Here is a 6,532-nt window from a genome sequence, read left to right on the forward strand (position 1 = left end):
ATAATAGCATGAAACAATCAAAAATTATAGATACGTTGGAGACGTATCAACTTGCAGCAGCAGGTCGTCCGGTGACAGATGGAGAGATGGCGGACTACATCCTCGCCGGACTCGATCGGGATTATGATCCCATCGTTGCAGCAGTTGGTGCCATCAAGAACTCCATTACTGTTGATGATATTTTCTCGCAGATTTCTGCCTTTGATCAGAGGATGGAGATGCTAGGCGACGGATCGGCAGGCTTTCATTCGTCCGCCAACGCCATGTACAGGGGACGCGGCCAGCCTCGGGGCAGAGGAGGCCGCGGGCGAAGAGGGCGTGGTCGCTCTGACCGTGCCCCCCCCATCTCATGTTCGCGCCGGTGGGAATGGCGGCTATCAGCAGCGCCAACGCCAGCCACCACCACAGCAGCACCAGCAACAGCATGAGGGAGACTACCCCGAGTGCCAAATTTGTTACAAGTACCATGCCGGCGGCGCCAAGGACTGCTAGCATCGGTACGAGGAGGATAATGAAGAGAAGAAAAAGGCCAACCTCGTCACCAACTCGTATGGCATCGACACAAATTGGTATGTAGATTCGGGCGCTACCGAGCATATCATAGGAGAGCTTGACAAGTTGACGATGCGGGAAAGATATCATGGAGGTGACCAAGTGCACACAACAAGTGGAGCTGGTGTGGATATTACTCACATTGGTAACTCAATTGTTAATACCCCTAAGAAAAAATTTCATCTAAAGAATGTCTTACATATCCCTCATGCATCAAAAAATCTTGTCTCCGTTCATCGCTTTACACTTGACAATAATGTTCTCATCGTATTCTATCCTTATTCTTTTGTGATTAAGGACTTGGCAACAAGGAGAGTCATCTTTAGAGGGAGATGTGAGGGAGGTCTCTATCCAATCACATCATCATCTTCTTTGTCGTGGTCAAATAAGCAAGCTTGGAGTGTCACCAAACCATCTTCAGAAAAGTGGCACCGACGCTTGGGTCATCCATCTTCAGTCATCGTTCAACATGTCCTTAGAAAAAATAAACTTCCTTTCGTGTCTAGTATTGAGTCAGTTTGTGATGCGTGTCAACAAGCCAAAAGTCATCAATTACCATATCCCATCTCTACTAGTGTATCTACTGCTCCATTGCAACTTATTTTTTCAGATGTTTGGGGGCCATCTCCCACCTCTGTTGGTAGATTTTCTTATTATGTAAGCTTTATTGACGACTATAGCAAGTTTACTTGGATCTATTTGTTAAAGAAATGATCCGATGTCTTTCAATTTTTTAGTAATTTCCAAAGTCTTGTTGGACGCCAACTGAACTCCAAAATTCTTGCCATGTAAAAAGATTGGGGTGGTGAGTATGAGAAACTCAATTCCTTCTTTCAAAAGATTGGAATTTCACATCATGTGTCCTATCCACACGCTCATCAATAGAATGGCTCCGCTGAACGAAAGCATCGCCATGTTGTTGAAGTAGGATTAGCACTACTAGCCCATGCGTCCATGCCTCTAAAATTCTGGGATGAAGCCTTTCTTATCGCCACATATTTAATCAATATTCGTCCCAGTAAAGTAATAAAATTTGAAAATCACATAACTCGTATCTTTGATGTCAAACCAGATTACACATCTCTCCGCATATTTGGATGTGCATGTTGGCCTAATCTTAGACCATACAACACACGCAAACTTGTGTTTCGTTCCAAACAATGTGTCTTTTTAGGTTATAGCCCTATGCACAAAGGGGTTAAGTGCCTATATGTTTCCACTCGAAGGGTTTACATATCCAGAGACGTTGTGTTTGATGAATCCGTCTTCCCTTTTGAGTCACTTCATCCAAATGCCGGAGCCCTTCTTCATAAAGAAATACTTCTTCTTCCGGAATTTGATCAAGGGGGGAATAACAGTTGTGCTGACCCATGTGCTAATAATCCTTCTAGTTCTACTCTTGATATGCCTGTACAGGTGGCTGAAGAAAACAGAGTTGAAAATGATCAAAATGACCAAAATCCGGTGCAAAACGGTGCCATATTTGATGTGTATGGTGAAGAAGCAGCAGACGCAGAACCCGAGGAGGATTCGGTGACGCCTGCCACGCCTGTGTGATGATCGGCCTCGAATCGTGGGCGCAGATCCGCGTGGGATCGTGCACCCACCCGATAGGAGGACTAGGCGGGTCCGGCCCAGTCGTCCACCACCACGTCACCCCGCATGCAGGGGACAGAACCAGACGCGGGATCTCCCTCGTCACGCGCGTGCATGCCGACAGTGACAGGCTCGGGATTTTCTGCGCCAGGGAATCCTGTCTCCCAGGACATGTCCAGTCCATCATCTGCCACACCAGGGACCACAGGATCCAGTGTGTCTCTTCAGTCTGCACATGCTGATGGATCTGCGAGATCTCCTACAACCAGCCAACTTGTGCAATATCTTGTGCAATCGCGACAACCTCCTGCCACTACTTCAAGAGTCATGACTCGGCTACAAAAAGGTATTAAAAATCCCAAAGTAAGGACAGATGGAACTATACCATATGGCATGTTATGCATTTCAGGAGAGCCCACAAAATCGAATGATGCACTTGGAGATCCTAAGTGGAAAAGGGCTATGGATGAGGAATATGGTGCTCTCATGAAGAACAAAACATGGCACTTGGTACCAAGTCAAACAGGTAAAAATATTATTGACTGCAAGTGGGTTTATAGAATCAAAAGGAAAGCAGATGGCTCCATTGATAGGTACAAGGCACGTCTAGTTGCAAAAAGGATTTAAGCAACGATATGATATTGATTATGAGGACACTTTGTCCTGTTGTCAAAGCTTCTACTATAAGACTTGTGCTAGCCATTGTTGTTTTCAGAGGATGGAGCCTTAGACAGCTAGATGTTCAGAACACGTTTCTGCATGGTGTTCTGGAAGAGGAGGTCTATATGAGGCAACCACCAGGGTATGAAAACAAACAAACACCTAATCATGTCTGTAAGCTTGATAAATCTCTTTATGGTTTGAAACAGTCACCTAGAGCATGGTTCTCAAGGTTGAGTTCACAATTGAAGCAACTTGGTTTTATTTCATCCAAAGCAGATACATCTCTCTTCATCTATAACAAGGCAAACACTATGGTTTTTGTACTTATATATGTTGATGACATTATAGTTGCAAGCTCCTCTCAAAGTGCCACTAATGCTCTTTTGCATGATCTGAGTTCAGAATTTTCCTTGAAGGATCCCGGTGATTTAAATTTCTTCCTTGGCATTGAGGTTAAGAAGGTTCAAGATGGCATAGTCTTGAAGCAAGAAAAGTATGCCACTGAACTTCTGACACGCATGGCAATGAAGGACTGCAAGCCTTCACCTACACCATTGTCATCTTCAGAACAACTTTCAGCATATGAAGGAGTGCCACTTAATGTGGAGGAGAGTACAAAATATAGAAGTGTTGTTGGAGCTCTACAGTACTTGACATTGACACGACCAGACATATCTTTTGCAGTGAACAGGTTTGTCAATATTTGCATGCCCCTACCTCTGTTCATTGGACATCTGTCAAAAGGATTGTACGATATATCAAACACACTGTGAGTTTGGGTCTTCAGTTCAGACGTTCTAGTTCTACACTTGTCAGTGCTTTCTCTGATGCAGACTGGACAGGATGTAGTGATGACAGGAGATCAACTAGAGGATTTGTTGTGTTCTTTGGTTCGAATCTTATTTCTTGGAGTGCCAAAAAACAAGCCACGGTGTCAAGGTCAAGTACAGAAGCTGAATACAAATCGTTAGCTAATGCAACTGCTGAAATTATTTCGATGGAGTCATTACTCAAGGGGTTGGGAATTAAGCAACAACATGTCTCATGTTTATGGTGTGATAACTTGGGATCCACCTATCTCTCTGATAATCCAGTGTTTCATAGTAGAACCAAACACATTGAAATTGATTTTTATTTTGTGCGTGAGAGGGTGGCAGGAAAGAAGTTGGATATAAGGTTTATTCCATCCAAAGATCAAGTTGCTGATGGGTTCACAAAAGCCTTGCCAGTCAAATCATTTGAGGAGTTCAAGAAGAATCTCAATGTGGGGTAGTTTAGATTAAGGAAGGGTGTTAGAGTTTGAGTCGTATATCTGGAATCTCAACAACCCAATTCTCTCTTCTCCCGTGTCTAAGTCTATCTCTTGTAATCTCTCTTGTACTCCAAGGCAAGTCTTTGCCCAATATAAATAAACACCGCGGCTGCCTATAGGCAGTAAGAACGCTTATACCACGAACTTCTTACAAGTAGCACGTGGAAGAGGCATGTGCTGGATCACAAGCTTATTGCGAACCGTTCAAAGCGTCCAAGCAAGGTCTCTACGAAGTCCCTATACCAGGCCATCGCTGCCACGTCTGCACCGGAGCCCCTTCAGATGATCTGATCGATCAGACTTCCTTTTAAATGAGCTTAGTATCTTTAGAAATTTGAAAGACGACAAGCTCACGCGAAGAAGTTTAAGCATCGGCGTACTACGAGAGAAAACATCTGGTTTACTCATTCCACGTGATGCATACGCCAAACTCACAAATCCCAATGCAAGCACACACAAATTACACACGCTAGCCGGACGCAGGACGATAAGCGACTTCAAGGTCAACGCCACTCGATGCACTCCGGATGTGGAGGACGACGGAATCATCAGTACACGGTGACGGCGAGCTTCATGCCGGCGCTGCAGTGGCCCGGCACGCCGCAGATGAAGTAGTGCGTGCCCCTGGGCAGCGTCACCGCGTCGTAGCCGTTGCGGTACACCGGGGCGAACCCCTTGGGCGACACGGTGCACTTCTTGTACCCACCCTTGCTCACCCACGCCACGTCGTGGAACGTGCTGTTGTACTTGAACACTGCGCATGCATACATACGCACGCGGCATGGTCAGATCGGGATAAGTCGTCCAAGGCTATACTCGCACGTGCATTGCAGAGAGAGGTACGTACCGAGCACGTCGCCGGCGCGGAAGGTCTTGCCGGCCAGCCACCCGCCGTAGTCGACGTTGCGCGTCCACCCGGCGGCGTCGCCGACAAGGTACGTCGTCGCCGACAAGGTACGTCGTCGCCCCCGCCTCGGCAGCAGGGGTGGCCACCAGGAGCACCGCGGCCATGCACAGGAACGCGGCGCCGGCGACAAGCGCCTTACTGCCCGCTGCATTGCCTCTTCCCGAAGCCGCCATCGTTGCCGCTCGCACAAGCTTGTCGTTAGAGAGACCAGCTACTGCACTCTCTCTTGCTGCTTGGTAAGACTGAGCTCGCAGGAATGGCGCCCTCGCCGTGTTGCCTTTTATAGCGCGTCCGTGGCGTTGTGGACGTGGAACTTGAACTGCTTGTTTGAAAGTTGAGAACTGGAACTGCCATTGGGGAGGAGTGAACGCATTATCCATCTCACGTGATGACACGTTGTGCAGCGCATCCATCCTTTGACTATTGACGAGCTTATTCGGCCAGTACGTACACAGTTTCTGACGATTAAGATTGGACCAGGAAATGAACTTGTTAGTTTGGATAAGACAGAGGAGCGCATGTGATCGATGGGCACTGCGTTTGCCAATGCAATGTTTGGCGGAGTTCACGAAACCTGTCTGCGGGGTTTTCGGTTTCTTGTACGACTGTTGGGCACCGACAGTTCCTGCCGTGTGCAGCAATTGCTCCGCAAGTCAGACTTGTGTGTCGTCTCTAGCTAGCTAGTAGAGCTCAAGTTGACCATGATGCCTTGGAAGTTGTCGAGCTGCCACCAACTATATATATTCCAGATCCACGATCCACGGAGCCATCGTCGGGGGATCAAAGAAATGGAACACTTATGGCACGTTCGTACTACGTCGTAGATGGTCCATGTTCCGCTCTCAAAAACTCGGCTCAGCCGGTAAGAGTGGCGCAAGTGGGAGGGTCGACCACCCGCTGAAATGCTAAGGGGCAACTGGAAAGGCGATCGCGTGGCGACTGTCTACCATCGCTAGGGTTAGGGTTTCTGCGACGGGGACGGCGAGAATACAGAAGTGCTCCGGGGCAGCGACGGCGCTTCCCTTGGCATGGACTGGTGAAGCATTCTCCACCGCGGAGCAGAGCTATGGCGAAGAAGGCGAAGGAGAAGCAGGGTAGGGTGACGGCGGCAAAGGCTAGCCCGGCAGCGACAACGACGCCGGGCAAATCGGTGAGCAGGGGATCCTCCAAGTCCCCGGTCGCAAGCAAGACGCCGGATCCTACGTCAAGTCTCTCAGCTAGGCTGGGAGTGATGGTACTTTTGGATAAAGAGGCAGGAGGTTTCGTATTCGAAGACCCAGATCAGATCTTGCCCAAGGGCGCAAAGTGGTCAGCGGTGGGGAAAGCTTTCTCGCCGAGGCCGCTGAACAAAATGGTGCTAGAGAAAGCGATGCAGAGGGCTTGGGGGCTACATCATGAGGCGAGGTTTAGGGACATGGGTGCCGGGGTACTGATCCACGGGCACCTATGGGACCGGCGGGCCGGGTCCCTTTCGGTTCGGCGGGGGCGGAGGTCGTGCAAAG

At 48.5% G+C, this 6,532-nt stretch overlaps 1 pseudogene; it reads right to left on the bottom strand.

Moving 5' to 3' along the window:
• Positions 1–4,216: 4,216 nt before the first annotated feature.
• On the bottom strand, positions 4,217–5,309 carry LOC125553677 (annotated as a pseudogene).
• Positions 5,310–6,532: the final 1,223 nt, after the last annotated feature.

This window comes from Triticum urartu, chromosome 4 (genome assembly GCF_003073215.2).
Source record: "Triticum urartu cultivar G1812 chromosome 4, Tu2.1, whole genome shotgun sequence".
NCBI classification, from domain to species: Eukaryota; Viridiplantae; Streptophyta; class Magnoliopsida; order Poales; family Poaceae; genus Triticum; species Triticum urartu.